Raw genomic sequence first — 22,674 nt, 5'->3', positions numbered from 1 at the left:
AGTCCTGCCAAACGTATGTCCACAGACGGCATCGTCACAGAGAAGGGAGCAGTCGAACCCAACAACAAAATAAAGTAACAAAGTGAATAAAAAGAAGAAAAAAAAACAAGAAAGGAGCCGTTGGAGTTTCGGACGGCGTCTTTGATGAGAGGAGCTGCTCTGGCTGCTCGCCCTCATTCCCTCATTTTTTTTTTTTTTCATTTTCTTACTCTGCAGGGTGCCACAACCCTTATTTGAAGCTGATTTGTTAAATTAATAACAAACAACGCGTTGGAACGGAGGAGGTAGAGAGTCGTGGCGTCAGAATTTGACGTGGTGGAAAAGAAATGAAAATAACGAATGCACAATACATACCGTATGCCAAGACCGTTATACTCCACATGCACTTCGCGAGGCCTTTCGACGCCGCCGACGACCGTTAGGCTATTTATTTTGTTTCTTCAGATTTTTATCGTGACGACTACTCCACTGTGCCTCGGAGTCTCCAGCGGAGATCCGGCAGGTTTTAATAATTATTATTATTGTCGTTTGAAGGGCACTCTTTCTATGCTGCTTCGTTCCTGACGCCATAAAAATATTCTTTCTGTTTAGATTATAGGCGCGAAAAATCCTCACTGACTGGGGCCTGAGTAACAACTCTGCATTACTCAGGGTCTAGTCCGTGTGGATATTTCGCGCCTACAATCTAAAAAGAAATAATGGCGTACACACACATCACAAGCGCACGCACTCAAAGTTGGTCCAGAAGTCCAGTGTCCCCGACGTGTTTTTGTATCGCTTTCAAAACGATACACTGATACCACCAAGTGTTCCCCGCCCAGGATTTTGGTGACATAAAATAGTCTACTTGTTGTCTCCCTTACTTCCTCCCTGCCTTTCGGCGCATTTTCTCAAAAGTGGTCTATGGTCTAGCAGTTGCAGCGTTGTTCTCGTGTCTTCTCGTTGGGTGCTATTTTTCACGCATGCACATAAAAGATGCTAATAATGAAGCTAAATAATCGTACTAATCAATTATTGGACTAAACTAACGAGAAGACACGAGAACAACGCTGCAACTGCTGGACCATAGACTACTTTCGAGAAAATGCGCCGCAAGACAGGGAGGAAGTAAGGGAGACAACATGTAGACTATTTTATGTCACCAAAATCCTGGGCGGGGAACACTTGGTGGTATCAGTGTATCGTTTTGAAAGCGATACAAAAACACGCCGGGGACACTGGACTTCTGGACCAACTTTGAGTGCGTGCGCTTGTGATGTGTGTGTACGCCATTATTTCTTTTTAGATTGTAGGCGCGAAATATCCACACGGACTAGACCCTGAGTAATGCAGAGTTGTTACTCAGGCCCCAGTCAGTGAGGATTTTTCGCGCCTATAATCTAAACAGAAAGAATATTTTTATGGCGTCAGGAACGAAGCAGCATAGAAAGAGTGCCCTTCAAACGACAATAATAATAATTATTAAAACCTGCCGGATCTCCGCTGGAGACTCCGAGGCACAGTGGAGTAGTCGTCACGATAAAAATCTGAAGAAACAAAATGAATAGCCTAACGGTCGTCGGCGGCGTCGAAAGGCCTCGCGAAGTGCATGTGGAGTATAACGGTCTTGGCATACGGTATGTATTGTGCATTCGTTATTTTCTTTTCTTTTCCACCACGTCAAATTCTGACGCCACGACTCTCTACCTCCTCCGTTCCAACGCGTTGTTTGTTATTAATTTAACAAATCAGCTTCAAATAAGGGTTGTGGCACCCTGCAGAGTAAGAAAATGAAAAAAAAAAAATGAAGGAATATTCCGAGCAGCCAGAGCAGCGCGGCTGCTCTGGCCGCCCTGGCCAGAGCAGCTCCTCTCATCAAAGACGCTGTCCGAAACTCCAACGGCTCCTTTCTTGTTTTTTTTTTTTTTTTTTGTTTTTTTTTTTTATTCACTTTGTTACTTTATTTTGTTGTTGGGTCCGACTGCTCCCTTCTCTGTGACGATGCCGTCTGTGGACATACGTTTGGCAGGACTCTGGTTTGGCGGTTGTTTTGTCACGCGATGGTGTGGTCCGACCGTTCAACCAATGAGTTTGTTAGAATTGTGTCACGAGGTATAAAATGGCGGATGAAATAAAAATAATAAATGCAAAGAAGCGCGCAGTTCCCCCTTCCCCCTCGGTGCTTTATTCTTCCAGAGGCGAGCAACGCAGTGCCATGGCGTTGAACTTGTGCCGTCTTCATGGCGCCATGAAAGACCCTCTTGAAGCAATTAATTTGCTTTAGCGCGTTGGCCTGCTCCTGGCTCCTGGGTTTTCGTGCGTGTCCAGAGTGCGAAGCTGCGATGACAAGCTGCAAGTCCGCGCTAGATCTGCGGATGGCTACACCGGGGCAGGGGAGGTGCGGTGTGTGGATGACTCGTGTGGTGCCCAGGAGGAAGCCGGTCAAAGTGCAGTGCCGGGGCGAGGTCCCTGTACCGAGCGGTTCCTTTTTCGAAGGATCGTACCTGACGCTTCTCCAACTCGTGAAAATCATCCTCCGGATGCCAGAACCTACCGTGCGCCGTCATTGAGCGGGAGGCTGATATCGCAAGTAAGACAATAACTGATTGGGCGAGCCTTTGTCGGGAGATTGTGGTAAATGCCGTCTTTAAGCATTCAGACTTGATTGGTGGCGAAGGCGTGACTGTAGAACTAGACGAGAGTATGTTCGGTCGGCACAAGTACCATCGCGGGTATTTAAAGGAGCTGTGCAACGATATTCAGTTGGAATGTTTTTCTCTCTACACGGGCTTACTGGCCCACCTGGGACTCAAGGGTACTCACACGCAACGCCATTGGCCAAGAAACTCCTTTGTTACGGTGTAATTTCAAGGACAAAAGCGATCATTTTCATTCAATCTCTCCTTTGCAAAATTTGATGACGTAACTCGGGGATCGCAGTACACCCAAGTGACGATATTTGAATGCGGTTCATAGATTGGACCCGAGCATTGCGTGGGCACTCGACTTGGGCTCGTGACAATTGCTAGCTCGAGAAGCATTCGGGTTGTGACCCGTGTCCAATCGCTGCAACGACGACAACAGCCGAGCCATAACAATGTCTGGAACTCAGCGCGTGCCCTGCGCTTTGCCAACCCCAGCGCGTGGCTATGATCAACACTGGCGGCATATAATCGGCTCCAGATCACGTGGCCGCTTGTTCTGGCTGCGAGTTGAGGGGGTGAACGCTGCTCGTTTTTCTTTAATTTTTTTTCTGGGACTTCTATTGCGTGGGGTGAAAAACGAACGCGTGTTTCATAGGTCATTAACGTTAGAGATCCGTTTTAAGCGGTATTTGTACACAGTACAAAAATTGTTGCATCGCTCCTTTAAGGCCTGGCCAGTCGGTTTTCGGCGGTGTGGCGCGTTGCAGCGGTGCTGCTTTCTTGTTCCCGTGGAAACCCGTGATGCTAAAACCGTGCAAGGGCTAATAGCCGAGTGGGTCCGCCCTGGAACAAGAATAATCACTGATTGTTGGGCTGGCTATCGCAAGCTTGCAGATGACGCTCGCTTCACGCACCTCACCGTCAACCACAAGCTGCACTTTGTCGACCCGAACACTGGTGCGCACACCAATACGGTGGATTGCACCTGGGCCCACGTCAAAAACTCTCTTCCATCTGGACGGCGCGAGAGCCACCATTTCACTGGTCACCTTGCAAAGTTCATATTTTGGAGGAGAGACAAGGTGCGCGGAAACACTAATAGATTCCAGTCGTTCGTCGCTGCGGCCGCCAAAATCTACAGCCCCGACGCAGACAGGGCGAGGATTTTGACGGCCCCGGTGATTTCGAGTGATCCGCTGCGCTGAGCCCGTCACCTGCCTGCATGCATAAAGACGACTTATGCGCCAACCGCTCGTCAAGTGCTCCTTACGTCAATTGTAGGTTCTGGTGGCGGTCTAAACGGTCCTTTTCAGGGCCCCCATATTTTGCAAACGGAGCTGTGTTTTGAATGCGGCACCCCGTGTCTCTGTAAAAAGTTCACAGGAAAGACCCAGCAAAGGTGTGTGGTCCCCAACTTGGATATCGGGTGTTATGATTCAAATAAAAATTGTTCTTGCTTATTTCGCGCCTTTGATCCGAATAAATGCCGCAGTTGCAGTCGTCCCGCGGTGCTGTTGCTCGCCCATTCGCCGTCGGCGTGGCTCAGCTTCGTCGTCTTTGCTATAGTCAGTTACAGGTTAAGAAGGTAGCGGCAAATGCCCCTCAAAGGGAATCAGATATCCCTCCGCCACCTCCGCATCCAATAGCGTTCCACCGTTTCCGTGACGTCGCGGCCAACGCGCGAGGAGGGTCTTGCCTTTCTGTACATATTTGCTTTATCTTTCGACTTTGACTTAGCATTGTGGAAGCCACGAGAGGGAGATTAGAGTTCTCCCCCACCGACGGAAACAAATACGACTTTCGGGGATTAGCTTCCCCCCCGATGGATACAAAGGCTGCTTTCAGGGGCTCGGTTCCCTCTCCGATGAATACAAAGGTCGCTTTCTTAAAAAGTGGGATCGGAGACAAGTGGGAATCCATTGAAGCGGAACAAGGAGCGTTTCCAGTGAACTCTTCTTTCGACTGCGGAGAGATTTGAAACGGGCGCATCACACTTGTGGGAGGAGCTTCTCCTACCTTCTTGACTTGTAACCGACTATAGCGGCGCACCGGCGAAGGCGGCCTTTGATCCGAATAAATGCCGCCGTTGCAGTCGCCCCGCGGTGTTGTTGCTTGCTCCATCGCCGTCGGCGTGTCTTAGCTTCGTCGTCTTTGCTAGCGGCGCACCGGCGGAGGCGGTTGATCTGACACACCGCGTTCGGCTGTGGCTAGCAGACGGCGTTCGTAAAATGGCGTCAGCTATAGCTTCACGCGGCGGTACCGTGCGTGCTTCTATTCATTCGGCGTTCGTTGCCATGGTGACGGCGAGGAAAGCAGACGAACTTTTTGATGCGGAAGAACGCTGCGGCGCAGCGATACCAGGTGCGTTCTAAGGCCCTTCCCGCATGCTTTTCAATGGGCGGAAGGCGAACAAAAAGAGTTCGAAATAAGGACTTAACGCAGAATGCTGCATTTCTCCAGCGCCTCATTATCTGACGAGCCTTGCACGAAAAGCATGTTTTTAGATCGGAGTTTGGAGATAGTTTCTTTTACAACAACATGGGTCTAAAGTATCAATGTGCCGAGGAAACTATGCTAATGCGCAAGCCGGCGAGCGCGTTCTGGGGCCGGGAGTTCGAAAGGCACGCGTTGCCGTTTTCATTCTGTCAGTGACAATTAGCGGCGAGATGTTTCGGTGGCGCCCTCATTCGGTTACCTTTCGTGACGTCATTACCTTGTGAACAACAAGTTCGATGGTGTTTGTAATGGGCAAGGTGGAAGCCTGAAATCATAGCGCTCTCAAAGCAACGCTGCCAACACCGTCAAAATTGAAGTTCTTACACTCCTCTTATTTCCGTCGATAAGACATCCTTTGGTGACGTCATAGTCAGCATTTGGCCAATTCTGGTGGGCCGACCACAGCGACGCTTTCGATCACTCGCGTCGCAAATAAGGAGTATTCACTGGCGGCCATATCTGTGTGTACGGCTGCTGAGCGCGTGCTGACGGCGAGCTTCCGCAGTTCTTTTGCAACGTGCATTCCGCACCATCAAGATTGCTTGTCCTAGCAGGCTATTAATGTGAGCTCGTTCTGAGCTGTTACATTTAGCCTCCTCCCCCTACCCTTCCCATAATCCCCTTCCCCCGTCACGATTGGATGACTTTATCAAGAAATCGTGATGTATCCCATTCCTTTAATAAATACGTTTTCTCACTCACTCATGCGCTGTAAACATCGCTCTCAAATATGGCGTCCAGTGAATACCTCATATTGCCAAATGTTTTGAGACTTACATATATATTTTTTTCAGCTCACCTGTTGATCTCAAAAACAGAGTAACGGAAGACGGCGCCCTCACCAACCGTCGCTCTTCGTCCGAACGGTCCATTGACAACGAAGGTCCATTCGCTGTTTCCATGTTCTCGAGAAGTACACGGTTTCTATGTGCGGGTGGTGTGCGTGACTGCGTGGACGCGATGATGTGTTCTTGTCGATAGACTTCGGCGCTGGGTGGAACCGTTATCAGGTCGTAGTGTTCCTTTCGGGGCGAGTATTGTCTTGTCTCCATGGGCTCTTCGTCGGCCCTTTCCATGAGCACCCCATTGGTGCCTTCATCTTGAAGAGAGGTGAGATGAAAAGAAGAGGGCAGTGATATGAGTGTCTTGAAACTCTTCGCGCAAGTTTGAGATCGTTACAGCCACTGTCATCTTTAAACATGCTGGAATTTTCATTTTATTGTAAATTAGCACGTTGTTTGTAATTGACTTGAACAGGCTAACCCCCTTTTGCTGATATTTCTTTTTTTTTAATTAAATAAAGCATTTTTACTTTGTACATCACCATATTTGATATGCATATGACACGTTGAGGCTTGCTATGTCACGTTGAGCCAAAGTTGCAGGAAAATGTTCCTCTTGTTTGTTCTGAAGCCGTCAAAACTTCACGCTTGTTTGCATATGAAGAAGCGCCCCGTTTCTCTGTCCCATCGAAGCGCAAATATTTAAAGAATTTTTTTTTAATTCTTTAAGCGTTTCTTATAGATATTGAGGACTCTTTGCTAGCTGCTCAAATGGAAGATTAACAAAGGCCTATAAAACAAGCAACACCTAACGACCAATCAAATTGAGAAAGACACATCAAATGAACATTGCAATTACGTAGTTTCACTAGCATTCGTCAGAGGCATAACGAAATAAATTGCGAACAGTTTCGAATACTGAAATCTGGAAATTAATTCTAGTCGGTAATAGCTAAAGACAATAGAAATCCGCAAAAGATACCGCGTTGACGAGTGAATATATTTTTCATTTAAACCATTGTCCGAACGATGGAACACATAGTCATGCTGTCGGAAAGGAGAGTCCCTAATTTTTTAATGGTACCATGTTATGTAAAATAAATATCAACGTAACACATCCGAACATAATGCTTAGGTGTTTGTACATATATACTGTGACTCAAATCGGCGCCGGTCTCGTGATTTTTATTGAAATTATGCATATATATATATGTGTGTGTGTGTGTGTGTGTGTGTAGTGTTTTTTTTTGTTTTTTTGTTTTTTGTTTTATATTTACAGATTAGTTTTAAGAAGCCGTGAAAGAGACACCTATGCGATATGTCCAGGTGATGTATACGGCCAGGGGACATAGTATAGGGGGCTAATCGTAACGAACAGTGGGCTAATTAATGAAAATTCGTTCATTAACTTTTTATTTAATAAAAATAGACGTATGGTTTCAGTTAGAAACTTGCTCACCGTCGTTGAAAGCCACTAAATCAGTAATTTTCAAAAATACTTTAAGCGCGTGAGTAGCGTAGTATCGCACTAAAGTTACGTACCACTCATGGAGCAGGTACAACGATAACGGTTCCGGAACGCGGATGATTAGATTATCATCGCGTTCAGCAATCGCGAGCCTTGTACCTGCTCCACGAGTGGTAACTTTAGTGCACTACTACGCTTCTCACACGCTCAAAATCTTTCTGAAAATTACTGATTTAGTGGTTTTCGATGACGCTGAGCAAGCTTTTAAATGGAACCATATGTTCATTTTCCCAAACTAAAATTGAATTAGGGAATTATAATTAATTAGCCGACTTATCGATAAGATTAGCCACCGACATAATGTCCCCCTGACCGTATAACTACCTCACCAAGCCGCATACGTGTAGCCTTCACGTCCTTACATATATATATATATATATATATATATATATATATATATATATCGAGAGAGGCGTATAAAATTATAATTATTTTCAGCTATCTTAGAGACAATCTCGTCTGCCCCTGACTCATGGACAGAATCCCATCACGAAAAACATTAGTCTTTAGTTAGGCCTCGCGTCAGTGTTATCGTGGCTTGAAGCAAAACGGAAGGAGGAAATCGGATTTGAATAGCATAGTCGGCCTTATCTGACAGATATGAGCTCTCTTTGTTTCGACGGTTGCGGTACCTAACAACGAATTCCAGGAGAACGCATCTCTAAAGCCAAAGAGTTGCAAACTCACCTTTTGGCGTCTGATGTATGGTGACGGCTGACGGCACCGCCAACAGCCATTGCTCTACGCCCGATTGGATACGAGCCAATGGTGGTTCCATCGCTGTTGTGACCTCGATGGGCACATGATCTAGCTGCACGGACGGTCTACTTGAATCCGTAGGCATTGGGATACCTTCGCACAGAACGATTCCGCCGGAAACCGGAACTTCGAGCGCACCATGGTAATCTTCTTGTAGACGTTTTCGCCTTAGCTTCAATTGCTCATCGTCTAACCTATGCATAAGCGCTCTATTGATGATTTCTTGAAGCTCCATCATATACTGGCCTTGAGGTTTTTCAAGTAATACTTTCGGAGTTTTCCTGATGAACGGCTCATGTTGCCCTTCAGGCTGTTCTTGTAACCTATGGACAAGCGCCTTATTGGTGGTTTCTTCTTGGAAGTCTTCTAACCTATGGACAAGCGTTCTATTGGTGGTTTCTTCTTGGGAATCTTCCAACCTATAGACAAGTGTTCTATTGTTGGTTTCTACTTGAGAATCTTCTCCTTCCTTTTGGGCAGGCGCTTTATTGGCGGTTTCTGCTTGAGGCTCTTTTTTTAACCTACAAAAAAGCGCTCTACTGGTGGTTCCTTCTTGAAGTTCCACCAAATATTGTCCCTGGTATGTTTCATCTAACCCCTCTAAAGCTTGGGTGGTACACAGCTCATCTTGCTCTTGAGACTCCTGTTTTGTCTCGTTCGTTCGTACAGACCTTTGCAAAGACACTTCCAACGACTCTTCCGGAAGCTTTTCAATATATTCTAGTGAGGACAGTCTTCCACACGTTTCTGGAAACGTTTCCAGAAACCACACGGTGCTGCTTTCCTCTGACTCAGGCTCTACCGCGTCTTTGAGCAACTTTGAATCGGCCAGCGACGTTATAGGTTTAAAATCGTTTAGTTTTGCTGTCTTTGCAACCGCTTTTTTGAAAGTGGGTATGGCGCCCTCTTCGTCTAAACATCTAAAGAAGGACGCAGAGGGATGCCTTGACAAACCAACTCTGGATTCGCCTTCTGCCTTTTGCTCTTCGGTCACAGTAGTTTCGATGGATACAAAGTCTGCAGTTGCGCTTTGCTCACCCTCCTCGTACAGGTCTTTCGTAAATGACGGCTGGAATCCCCTTGAGAAAGACATTGCGATAGGCTGTTCACTCTGGCTCTCATCGAAATTCACCTGGTCATCTGCAATAGAGTCTCCCGAGTCCTCCATTAAAACAGACTCTCGAACCGTGTTTTCTTGCCCAAAACAGTCAAAGCCGGTCGTGGTGTTTGTATTCCTCTCAGGCTTACGCATTATTTGCTCCATTATCTTCTGTAGGCTGCTCCCTGGTTGAGTAGATTGTTCTAGCAAATGTTTATCTGCTGCATCCAGACAAGAACTTCTGCACTTTGGATTAGCCTTCCCTTCCTTTTTTTCGGTGTTTGATTGATTTTCGAAGTCATGCGCTTCGGAAACCTTTGTTTTTGAGAGTTCGTAAGGAAAATCATGGCCTTGCAAGTGCCTGTTCTCAGCGTCCAAACCTGATTCACCGTTGTTGTTTCTTTTAGAACTACTCGCAAAACGCGAACCCAGTACGTCCTTCCGAACCTTTTCTGGCGTCACTTCTAGGGAAGATTCTGAAATCAAGGATGGGAGTTGAATTTTCCGGTTTTCTTCATGCACATTTTCTACTATAGATGTATTCATGGGTGACTGCCGCGAGCGCGCTAGAGTCTCTGGTCTGCTGGTTCCCGCATTTTCGATAAGAGCTACAAACGCGTTGCACAATGTGTCAACCTCCCGCACGAAGAGCTCGGGAACGACCGTCTTCTCAAGGGTCTTACCGTCCATCTTACTAGAACAGTAGGAGGTCTTGAGCAATCGCGGTGTTTTCACCATCGTGTTTTCATCAAAAGCGCTCACTGAAGTCGCTTCAACCGTGTCACGTAACGTCTGGGACCTTGGGGCAGATACCATGCTCTTGGTTGTACTGGGCTGTTCCGTCCATCCACTCACAGGTAGTACGTTCGCACTCCAGTACTTTCTCGACTCCAGAAAGTGACTGCAGCTCAAAGGGGCTTCTCTCTTCGTCATATCTGCAATAGCACTTGATGACTCCGGAGAAGTATTCAGATCCTGATATGCAGTCATAGTTTCACCGTTTATCGGCTCTAAACGGTTACTCAGGTCATCAGCCTGTTTTACGTCATTATTCTTGAACGATTTTAGTTCCTTGCGTCCCGTCTTTGTAGACTTTCTTTCTTCATAAATCGAAGACAAAAGACGACCCTCTGGGAGTGGCACAGTATCTGGCCGAGCTGAAGATGCAAGCTGAGTGTCCAATGTCTCGGTACTCCCCTTTATGGGGTCCCTCAAAGGAACGCTTGTAAACTCCCTATCTGAATACGATACAAATGATGTATGGGGGGAATAAAACTGGTTACTTTCATACTCGGACGTTTCGACTGAAACACAGGCTTGAAACTCTGGGCTCGTCAAAAATGACATTGCAGGATCGACGTCGGGCTTGTCCTGCACGCTGCTACGCTTGTCGTCCATCGCTCTAAATGTGTTGCTGCTGAAAGTGCTCTTGGCTGTTGTCCGGCTGCTTGGCTCTGCCAACGAAGGCCTCTGAATAGGAGACGTTTCCTTCACTAATTCGATGTCTGATTTCGATGCCGGTTCTATTTTCAGCCATGACGTCGTAACGTCTTTTGGCAAGCTCAAAGTCAGCGAGCTCTCCGAGACGTTCTGAAAACTTTTAGGAATGCTTTCCAAATGCGTTTCTAACGTACATTCTGTCAAAGATGGTGCCTTGATGGCGGGGTTACTTCTGGCCCCCTTGAGTATCAGCAACATTCCTTTTCTGAGATTGCAGGTCGGGGTGGTGGTGGTGGCCTCTTCGTCTTCTAATGTATCGGAGGAGTAGTTGATGGAATCGGGCGAACGCTGACAGTTTTCTACCGTCCTCAATATGTTTCCATGTGCGTTCTGTGGACGCTCAATCCGCTTAACATATAACAAGTTCGTTGTCTTGGTAGTGGGTTGTTTCTTTCGTTGTCGACTGCTCATCATTTTCTTTGTGACTCTTCGCAATGCCTCAGGGGTATCAGGGCAGAAGTACCGAAGGCCTAGTGGATAATTGCTTTCCACGATCTGGAAAAACAAGCTCTTGTCTTCATTAGTGCGAATGTGCCTGCATTTCTAAAAAATAATTTGTGCAGTCTGCACATAGGCGGCAGACGCATATGAACAAACAACGCCAACTATCAAAACTATAATCAGTTTGGGTGCTGCTTTACAGTTAGGACTCAAGCTGCACGCACACATTGTTAACACAAGAGGCGTATTCGGATTATAGTCTGGTATAGAAAAACTCCGGTTGAAATCACACTCGTAGTTAAATGTTCAAGAAAATAAATCTTCGATAAAACAACCTACATACCTCCATAAGATTTTAGTAAACATGATTTTCGTTTTAAATGAAATGCGTAAGCGAGCTTAAAGGTACCATCAACATGTAGTTGAGGCTACACGGGCCAGCAGGTCGGCTGGCTAATCCAAGATGTGCTCAGAGATCTTCCATCAGTTTATCGATAAAGTGTGTTTTAAAGTATTGCATATGGGCCGTAACAGGCACTTCTGAAAAGTATCGCGTTTACAACAAAACGCTTGTTTGCTGCCGGTACCACAAGTTTCAGCGGCGCTTTCAAGCACGTTAGCTGTACATCCCCGAACGCTCATTCTCCGCCCGAATTTAGCGCTAGCCGTCCGAACCAGATGCCAAGGTTTCAGGACGAACCCTTGTCTCAATCAAACATTATAAGAGATTTTCTTTAAATTGTCTATGGGAAACTGAGGCCCGTTTTTGTTCGTTTTCGGTAACTGGCCCCATCAGCTCCATGAATTTGGAAGCTCTATCGGCCACCATTTTCCCATTTAAAATTTCAAAAATCGCCCATAACTTTTCAGTTAGATAACGGTAAGTTCTTGACATTCGGCTTATTGTTCGAACCATTAGCGCTACATTTGGGCTGCTAATAAGCTTTCGACGATGCGTAATTTATTTGTTTGGTGAAAATAAAGTACCACAACTCTTTTGGGGTATTTCCCTGTACAACAAGAGATTGTAACTTACTACCTAACGAATCAGTTAACCCAACCTCCACAAGTGGGTTCTTTAATCAGGTTCTGTATAACTGGCACCTAGTTCGTCGTTCTCATACCTCTGCACATACCTGCCATGCAATGCGGATTGCAAGTTCGTCTGCTTCTTCCACAGGGGTTGCGATGATGTCAGAACGCCAACCTCATATTGGCTGATTGTAAACAAAATAGCGAGTAGACCCCGAGTCACCTAGCATTGAAGTCTACCCACTGTTCATTCAATCAAAGTCGATCGGGGCTTGGTGTCATTCTGACGTCACTACAACTCCTGTGCAAGAAGCAGATGACTTGCTCTCCGCATAGCAAGCTTCTGTTTCGCGTGCTCACGCCATATTGCCCAGCGTTTGTATTCTTGTTCATCCTTCTTTGCAATAATGCCTTTTCAAACTTTGGGGAGCTTAACTAAATAAATAAATAAATAGAAAACTAATGCTCACGTTGATATGAGTAGAGTTGCAACCTAAAGCGAGGATCTTCACACATCACTGAACACACCGAAGCTTGTAGGTATTCCAGCAAAGGAAGGTCCATGGTCGGCGGTTCACCATGTCGCTGCCGCAATTGGATCAAGACTCAAGAAGCCATAGTCGTTTAGTCTACGTGACTTCGTCTCAGTCGCCACACGCCGCACTTGAGTTTGGTGTTCTTCGTTTTCCTTCTCCTTTTTTCTGTGTTCCAAGCGCAATAATCAATGCATTCAATGGCCAGCTTTTTCGATCCGGCGAACGTCGTACCGACGTGCGATTGCGTACCGCTACAACGTGGTGCGTGTTAAAGACCCCAGGCTAGCAGTGGTACTGCACTGAAAAAATCTAACACCTACAGCGTCTAACCAATGTCGCCCAAAACACTGGCAGACTAAACCCACGGCGTAAACATCTAACGTCAAATATAGGGGAGCTTGAAAGTACGTGGATAAAAAAACGAAACTGCGGACTTTACAGAAGTAAAACAAAAACATGGAATTTGTTTTTTGAGCAGTTACTCTTCTTTAAGACGAATTCTGGTGACTGCTGCACGATGGGCGATTTTCAATGGACACCGCCAACCTGGGGTCTCTAAGGTGAATCACGCTGCAGATCGGTCCTACTTAATCGTATGTCAAAGACCTTGGAGTTATTAAAATGCACGCTAGAGGTTCAACTGGCGCTAGTGTGCTGCTGCAAATTGAAGCAGACAGCAACCAGTCCCAAATTGACTTGGGGTAATGCATTTCTGTGGGAAAAACGAGTCAATTTCTCTCCGCAGGCGAGCAAGTGTGCTTTCTCGTTGCCCGGCATGCCCCCATGACCTGGTATCTAAACAACCACAACGGGTGATAGTAGGTCGCGTTCTAATTGTTCTGCGATGGCAAGTGGAAGCGAGTTGTGTATGAGCTGGTATGAGTCGCCGGCAGGTGGCCATAGAGTCGGTGAAGATGATGGGAATAGACGAGGTAAAAGGGTCTGAGGAGGTATATGTGATAGCCGCTGCAATGGCGTGTAGTTCCGTCAAGCATGGGTCCATGGGAGGAAGAACGGCGGTGTCTATTGCAGTGAAATGATGATCTGTGACCGCTATTGCCGTGCGAGTATCAGTCGTACTGGCATCTGTGTAGAGATATGTGCGATGAGGAGTGCGGGCGGTGTAACGTGTGAAAAGGGCAATACGTTCAGCGCGTCGTGCTAAATTCAGCATCGGGTGCATGTGTCGAGGGAGTGGTGCTATGATAAGATGTGAACGGGTGGTGGTGGAGAGAGCTGCTTCTTTCGGAGGAAGTGAGGATGGGACATTATGGCCCAGTTGAGTGAGTATGTGTCTTCCCTGGGAGGTGAGAAGGAGTCGGATTTCCTGACGGCGTTTGTGAATAGCAACGAGCTCATCTACGGTATTGTGATAGCCCATATCGAGGAGGCGGCGGGTGCTAGTGGTAATGGGTAGGCCCATGGCGAGCTTGATGCCTTTACGAATGAGAGCATCCAGTTTTATTTTTTGTCTTTGTGTGAGTTTAGTGTACGGGAGGTGGTAGCGGAGGCGGGATATCAGTAAGGCGTCACAGAGCCTCACCATACTCCTTTTTTAAGTCCGCGAGAGGAAGTGGAGACGCGGCGGAGCTGGTTCAGAACCTGTTCGCCTTGTTTGAGGAGATGATTAACCGTGGTTGAGCCACCGCCATCACGCTGGATGTGGAGTCCTAAAAGACGGATGCTGTTAGGCTGTGGGATAGGGATACCGTTTGGTTCAAGGTGAATCTGTGGCGGTTCCCAGCGTTGATTGTGAACTAGAAGGAGTTCCGATTTAGTGAGCACATTGTAGGCCTATGTGGTTGGCGGCTTGTTAGATTCTGTCGAGAGCATGTTGTAATGTATCCTGTATGTGTCCTACTGAGCCCCGATTTATCCAGAGGGTGATATCGTCGGCGTATATAGTATAGTGTATGTCTGGTATGGGAGCTAGCACTCGATGTATATGGCACATGGCGAGATTGAAAAGAGTAGGTGAGAGTACTGAACCTTGTGGAATGCCGCGTTGGGGATGGTCGAAGGTAATGGATGTGATTCCACCTAAACTGAGGGAGTATGTGCGTCCGCGAAACGCTTCACCGGGCACCCGACATCCCCAGATCTGCCCAGACGTTTCCCGTGGCCTTACCTTCCCTCGAGACATATAGACAAGCCCGTCGAGTATTTCCCCCTTCACACTCACCTCACACGCCACCAAGGCACCATCCTGCGTAACGCCCAAGGTAACACTCTTCCCACCCCAGCCCGCATCCACCTTCTACGAGGTCTACTGCCTGGGGATCCTCCCCCCTGCATCCACTGTGGCAACCGCCCAAATACACAACACATCTTATGGATCTGCCATCCCCCGCCTCCACCCCTTCCTAACCCCATCTCCTTGTCCTCCCCCTCCCCCCAACCCCGAGTGGCTGACTACGGCCACCACATTATCGGACCAAATTTACCTGGCTGTGTACATCCAGTCCTCTCTGGAGTACGCCACCAGAGGGGGCCTGGACTGAGGCCCCCTGCTCATATTCTTCGGGCAGAATAAAGTTTCATCTCTCTCTCTCTCTCTGCGCTCGATTATAAGAGAAAATATCAGGAATAATTTATATATACTAGGCACATTGAAACATTTCTCAGTCACGCAGATGAAATAATTAAACAGATACGGCGTTTTTATTGGAAGTTCGTAGCATGAAAAACGGTGCTAAAACCGCTTCGTACGTGTATTTATGTGCACTGTCGGACGCTGTTAGCGCGGACATGGCTTTGGCGCTTCCTAGCATGGGGGATATACGTGCCAAACGAACGAAGGACCTCTGGAAAACTAAGAAAGACGCAAGAACTAGGCATTAACACTGAATAAATAACTCCTTCTGCATGCAGACGATATAAATAAATTGAGAGCCACGTAATAGTCCGCTTTCCAATAAATAAGTACTGCTTTATTCTTTCTGTTCATGAATGTGTGCGACGATGCTTGTTCTGAGTTCAAATCATCACCCAGACGCTCCAAAACTTTGTACATAGGGAGCAGCGGGAGATCAGGTGCCCGATATCGGTGGCCGAGTGGCTTAATTGCACACCCAGCTGGACGCGCGTGGAGCGAAAGCTCGCGCTCAAGACCCAGAAATCTTGGGCTCGAGCCCCACCCCTGCCCGTTTCGATCTAGATGAATGTCGTACCAGCGTGCGGTCCTGTATCACTACCGCGTGAGCACGTTAAATACCCCAGGTTAGCAGTCGTACTCCACTGGCAAAATTGCTCATCTACAGTATAAACCAGTGTCGCACCTACCGACAGACCGGCCTTTCGCTGCGTAAACACTAAAACATCCGATTTCACTTTTTGACGGGATAGCCTTTTATCACTCTAAGCCACTCTATCTCGTTGGGCAGAAGGCACCAAGCGCGTACTGGCGGCGAAGCTTCTACCCAGGCTCTTACCCTGTCATCAACTATTCACGGTGAGAAGCTCGAGAGGAACACTGCTCTTTTTCTCACTATGAGTAGTGCACGTGCTACCCACGTGGTTATGTTTTTATTTTCATAGTGCATAGAAGCTTGGCATCGCACGTGCTTGCACCAGTAGAGGAAGTTCAAGTATCCTCACTTTGGGTTGTGAAAAAAATTCCACCAGGCGGTGATACCCAAACTTCTCGCCATAAAAGTGCATGAGGTCGGGTTCATTGCTGAGTTTCTGAGTTAAGCACGAGCACTTTCTGGCTGGCCGCAATAGACCTATTGCAGGGCTGGGCAGAAAAAACTCCAAAAAGTATTCAGGAATACAAATACTGAGATGCATGTATTTTAAGGCTCAAAATACAGATACTAAGATATATTTGTCTTTTATGCAACGGGATATCTCTGAGATACTTCTGAAAAACAGGTACTTATAGAAATACATTTGTTCCCAAAAGGTGCCACATGAGAACAGCGTAATTCGTGGCGAATTAAAATGGCAATTTATACGTCTGCTCCTCTTTTTATGTGATTTTATGCACTCCAGCTTACACATACCACAAAAACAACAACGAAAAAAAAAAAACATGTCACGCTTGGTGAACCACATAGTTGCTGATCGGAAAGAAACTGCGTGCCATACTTGACAAAAGGATTTTGCACGAAATGAACCCTGTTTTGCTGTTAGGGCGCATTTCAAACTGTCGTCTTGTATGCTTCTGACTTTGAGTCACCCATAATGTGAGGAGATTCGACAAAAGAGCCGTATACTTTTTCTCCACTCAACTCCTTTACAGAGTTCGCTATTCTAAATTTGAAAGAGTGGAAGGCTCTGTGAGAGAAGCTTATTTTATTATTCTTTAAACCACAGTTTTTTTTATACTGGTGATTGTGATAGATTTTGATATAGGGCGGGTTCATGTTATAAATTCTGAAGAAACGTGCACCAAACATATGTTTTTATCATTTAAATTTATTGTAAAAACGGCAACAAATGTAACAATATGCCCAAGTTTGGCAAAGTATCGCGATACAGGCGATACATTGTAAATGTATTTCACTACTGAGATACAAATACATTTTACAAACGTATCTCAATACAAAGATACAGATACTCGAAGGTATCCGTAAGATACTATCGCGATGTATTTGTATCGCGATACTGATTCGCCAAGCATAAAGAAGATCAGAGGGATTGGTGTTCCACGCGCCACACGCGCAAGCCTTCCCCGTATAAAAGATTCGAAGTAAATAACCAAAATAAAACGTTGACGAACGCGCGTGCTAGATGCAATTTGTTGTAGGCATTTGCTATAAAAAAAAGTTACTACTCCTGAGGCCAGCACGTGTGCCGCATGGAACACCAATCCCTGCATTCTCCTTGATGCTTGGGTAACTTAGCACTAGGTCTATTAAAAACGCGATTTTTTAGTAAGAACAACTGCAATCGCCATGGCAAAGAAAGTGCGCACTTGCACGTGCTCAAGAGGTCGTGCAACTGGACGAGGTGCGCGTGCTAGCACCGAACACCGGCCTCGCTGCCGTCCATTTTCGTCGATTTCTTCGGGCAATCCAGCGGAACCCTCCGTCGAATGGTAAGCCCTCGATCGTGCTTCCCCTGGTTCACTGGCTTTTTCAGATGCGTCAAACGAATCATCCGAATATAAATATTTGATGCAGTGTGTTCATTTAAGTCTTTTTGATGTGTTCTTCCTTGTTCATGTCGATTTTATCCTTATGGGCCGCTTAAACCCATGTTGGCGGCGTGCAGGGTAACTTTAAGGCTTCTATCTTCTCACAGTCAGCTACAGCTGGTTAACGGAAATACACGACCAGAGTAATCAGCAACATTTCTGGTATCGTCTTTAAAATTGATTCCTTCCACAATTAATACATAGCCTACACTGACTTCAGTTAACCAGTCATTGTGAATGACCTTGTTTCTGCGTCCCTACTTGATGCAGCATACATTTCTCACCCCTCAATTGGTACTTCTCGGCAAGAACGAGTAAATACATAGCCTGCAAGTGCCGTCATTGCTCGGTACTGGCGATTATTCCTACTTATTGGTTTCTTCAAACTACAATTTCCGCGGTGTGAAACAAGCACGGCGAACCCTGGCATGGCCGCGAACGTCATATGCAAGCGATGTATAGGAATGAACATTAGGGTGATGCGATAGCATCACGTGCTTGCCATGTGCACGGTATCATGGGGTGTTATTAGCTAGTCCGTCATACTCCAGTAATTTCAAAGTTTTAAAAATAAGCACATGTTTTTTGTTTGTTTTTGTGTTTTTTTTTTGTTTTTTTTTAGAATGATTAATACGTTGCACTGTAGTGATTTGGTCTGTCATGCTGGAGGTGTCTCTGCCACGTCGGTTGCCTTCATCGTTTCAATATCATATTATCAAACTATTACTTCGAAACGAGCAACTAGTAGGTATAAGTCTCATTACTGCCAAATGACATCACACACAAGCCCTCATTACAGGACTTGCACTGACGTCCCATCACCAGCCAGTGGGAAACGCCTTGATGGTGCGGGCGACGTTCCTAGATTAATCAGTTGTCAAGCGCCACGGGAGAGTGGCTTTCGAAACGGGTTCTTATATGTTGCCTGCACGCGAATAGGTGTGGGCGAATAGAGTTCCAGGCTCCACCAGTGGCCGCGCCTCCACGAGCAACAGATACGTACTGGTTTCAAAGGATGCTCTTCATATGCACACTTTTGTGCAAACTTTATGTTTATTATAAAACCACCATAGAATCACTTCCCGCCGCATGCAGGCAATGTGCATTCAACGTTCCAAATCGTTGGGGTTTTGGCGATATTTAGAGAGCGTGTAAATGGTCAGCCATTTCAAAGATGCGAAGAGTCACTCGCTGCAGATGAGAAATTGAGCCAGTGCAGTACAACCACCAGCCCGGGGTCTTTAACGTGCACCACGCAATAGTGGTGCACGACCGCACGCCGGTACGAAGCTCATCCAGATCGAAACGGGCAGGGGTGGGGACTGAGCCCAGGATATCTGGGCTCTGCAGCGCGAGCTTTCGCTCCACGTGCTCCAAGCTGGTGTGCGCTAGACCACTCGGCCACCGATCCCCCCGCAACGCTCCACCGGTTCTGCAGCTTTTGTCCATAGTTCGGGCTGACAGCGTAGTGAGCGCAACCGAGAGGACGCGCTAAGACACGGCGCCGGGCGTTTTAGAAAGCTTGTCAACTGACTTAAACCTAGTAACGTTGGGTGCGAGCGTTACTTCTGCAGCATATACAACATTCCAATATTTTCAACTCACCAGCCCAGCGTGCGATCTCCTCAACCAGTACGCACATGTTCGCTGCTTCAGAAAGCGAGCAAATCGCGCGCCATACGCACGAACACTGACTATAAAACCGGCCAGGAACCCTTTGTTGAAATGGTATATAGACCTTTTCCGCTTACTCTCGCCCCCGACCGCCAAGTAGGCCTATCCGGTATGGGCGACGAAAAAATATCAAAACGTTTCAACCTGCAAATAGTAAAAAAATAGCGGGGAGGCAAAACGAGAATGTCTGACGGTTACGTTTATGTCCTAAATGCCTTCTATTGGCGTGGCGACGGGAAAACAATGTTTTCGCCCATACTGGAAGTGACGACAATTCAAGATGGCGGCGCCCTTGCAAGAAAGGTCTATAGGCGCTTTCAACACGTGCCAGATTGAGCCGCCATCGCCTACCTCCTCTAGTCTTACCGAGATGCTGAGCCACTGAATCGGTCTTTGACGAGCCTCCACAAAGGCCTATTCTGGGAAGAAGGACAGGCTATTGCACCTAGAGTGGCAATAGCCCGTGGTAATGATGAAGTGAAGTGAACGGAACAAGAAGAAACAAAAAACTGAAGGTTGGTTATGGTGGCGCCCATGCACAGCTGCCTGTAAGCGTCTATAGACCTTTTTTCACAAGGGCGCCGCCATCTCGAATTTTGTCACCTCCAGTATTGATGAAAACATTGTTCTGCCGTCGCCACGCCAATAGAAGACATTTAAGATATAAGCGTGACCGTCACAGATTCTCGTTTTGTCTCCCGATTATTCGTTTACTATTTATAGGCTGAAGTGTTTTTTTTTTTTTTTTTTTTAGTTTTTTTTTGGTCGCCCATACCGGATACACCTATTGGGTGACTGTTGAAGAGAGTACACGAAAACGAACTCTAGACGTTCCTCGTTTCCCCTCGTTCTCAGTCACGTGTGATCTGGTATGCGGGACAAAAGAATAATAGGACATTTATTTATTTAGTTATCATTTATTTATTTATTTATTTATTTATTTATTTATTTATTTATTTATTTATTTATTTATTTATTTATTTTAACCCTAAAGGTCCTTTCTGGCATTACATAAGGGGAAAGTAATAAAAGATTGGAACACCTGAACCAAGTGGCAACAAGAAGAGACAAAGATAAAAATAAAAGTACAAATCATAAATTGAAGGTAGGAAGCATTTGGCGCAATTTTGTCTTTCAAACATAAGATAAAAAAAAGCGCACAATAAGAACACGTACATGAGAAACAAGACACTTACAGCAACAAATATTGCAGAAATACAAGACTATTCAAGGTTTAACGCCTTTAATGCGAGAAAATATGGGTGAGGCAAAACAAGAATGTCTGAGATTCTAGAATTTTTCGTGAACACCTTCCAGCGGCGTGGAGGGATCGAAACGATGTTCTAACGCATACCAGAAGTGACAACAGCCAAGATGGCTGCGCCCTTGTGGAAAAGGTGCATAGATTATTGTTACCTTGGCTTCTGGCCGCCGTCATGTCCCTGCTCGTTCCGGCAAGTACGTACAATTGCAAGCTTGCCAAAGCTACGTTCACGCGCACGCTTTACATTCTTGCACGCACGGGGCATAGTGAGGCGCCATGCTTGCAATTGTCGGTAGTGGGTATTCACTAGACGCCATTTTTTAGGGCGCTGTTTAGAACGCATGCTCAGAACGAGCTCACATTAATAGGATGCTAAGACCGGCAATCTTGATTGTGTAATTCATGTTGCAAAAGAGCTGTGGAAGCTCGCCGTCAGCACGCGTTTGGCAGTCGCGCACACAGGTATGGCCGCCAGTGAATACTCCCTACAGAAAGTATGCACGGGAGCAAAAGCTGAGTTCGCGGCAGCTGAGCGCGTGCTGACAGCGAGCTTTCACAGTTCGCAACGTGAATTCTGCACCATAGAGATTGCCGGTTTTAGCCGCCTTATAATTGTGAACTCTTTCGGAGCATGCGTCGTGAACAGCGTACTAAAGTATGGCGTCTAGCGAACACCCACTACAGACAATCAAAAATGCGCAGATGAATGAACCGCACTTAATTGAATGAAACAAATTCTACGAATCTCCCTATAGACAAACGTTTTTTGGTGGAGAGTTCAAAGATGACTCTATGGCTGCTGAGCGCGTGTTGACGACTTGACTACGAGCTTTCGCACTTCTTTTGCAAGGTGTACCTCACACCACCAAGATCGCCGGTCTCAAGCGCCTATAAGTGTGAGCTCGTTCGGAGCATGTACGGTGAACTGCGCACTAAATATGGCGTCCGTTGAATACCTCCTATTGGCGACGAGATGTTTTGTTGGCGGACTCGTATTGTTCCCTATCGTGACGTCATTACCTTGCGAACAACAAGTTCGATGGTGTTTGTAATGAGCTTGGCGGAAGCTTGAAATCATTGGCCTCTGAAGCAAACACTGCCAACACCGTCAAAATTGAAGTTCTTACATTCCTCTTATTTCCGTCCATGAGAAATCCTTTGCTGACGTCGTATTCAGCATTCGACCAATCTTGGACGGCCGTCCACAGCGACGCTCTCGATCGCACACGTCACCAATAGGGAGAATTCACTAACGGTCAAAGCTGAGTCTGCGGCTGCAAAGCGCGTGCTGACAATGAGATTTCGCGGTTCTTTTGCAACGTGGGCTATCGGTCCTAACCTCCTATAAATATGAGCACTTTCGGAGCATGTGAAGTGAACGGAGCACTCAAATATGGCGTCCAGTGAATACCCCTATTAGCGGCGAGAGTTTTCGGTGGCGCCCTCACATGGTTACCTTTCGTGACGTCATTACCTTGCGAACAACAAGTTCGATGGTGTTTGTAGTTAGCATGGCGGGAGCTTGAAATCATAGTGTTCTTGAACCAACAGTGTCAACACCATCAAAATTGAAGTCCTCACGTTCCTTTTGTTTCCGTCCATGAGAACTCCTTTGCTGACGTCATAGTCAGCATTCTGCCAATCGTGGAAGGCTGACCACCGCGACGCTTTTGATCGCGCACGTCGCCAATACTTCGCACCACAAAAATGTGTTTTAATCGGCAAGTATAACTTGAAATAACCATTGCTCACATAAAAAGAAAAAAATGTTTGCGCAGTCGACAGGATTCGAACCTGTG

Source organism: Ixodes scapularis, unplaced genomic scaffold (assembly GCF_016920785.2).
Source record: "Ixodes scapularis isolate PalLabHiFi unplaced genomic scaffold, ASM1692078v2 PGA_scaffold1__304_contigs__length_218370807, whole genome shotgun sequence".
Taxonomy (NCBI): domain Eukaryota; kingdom Metazoa; phylum Arthropoda; class Arachnida; order Ixodida; family Ixodidae; genus Ixodes; species Ixodes scapularis.
This window is presented reverse-complemented; position numbering follows the sequence as displayed.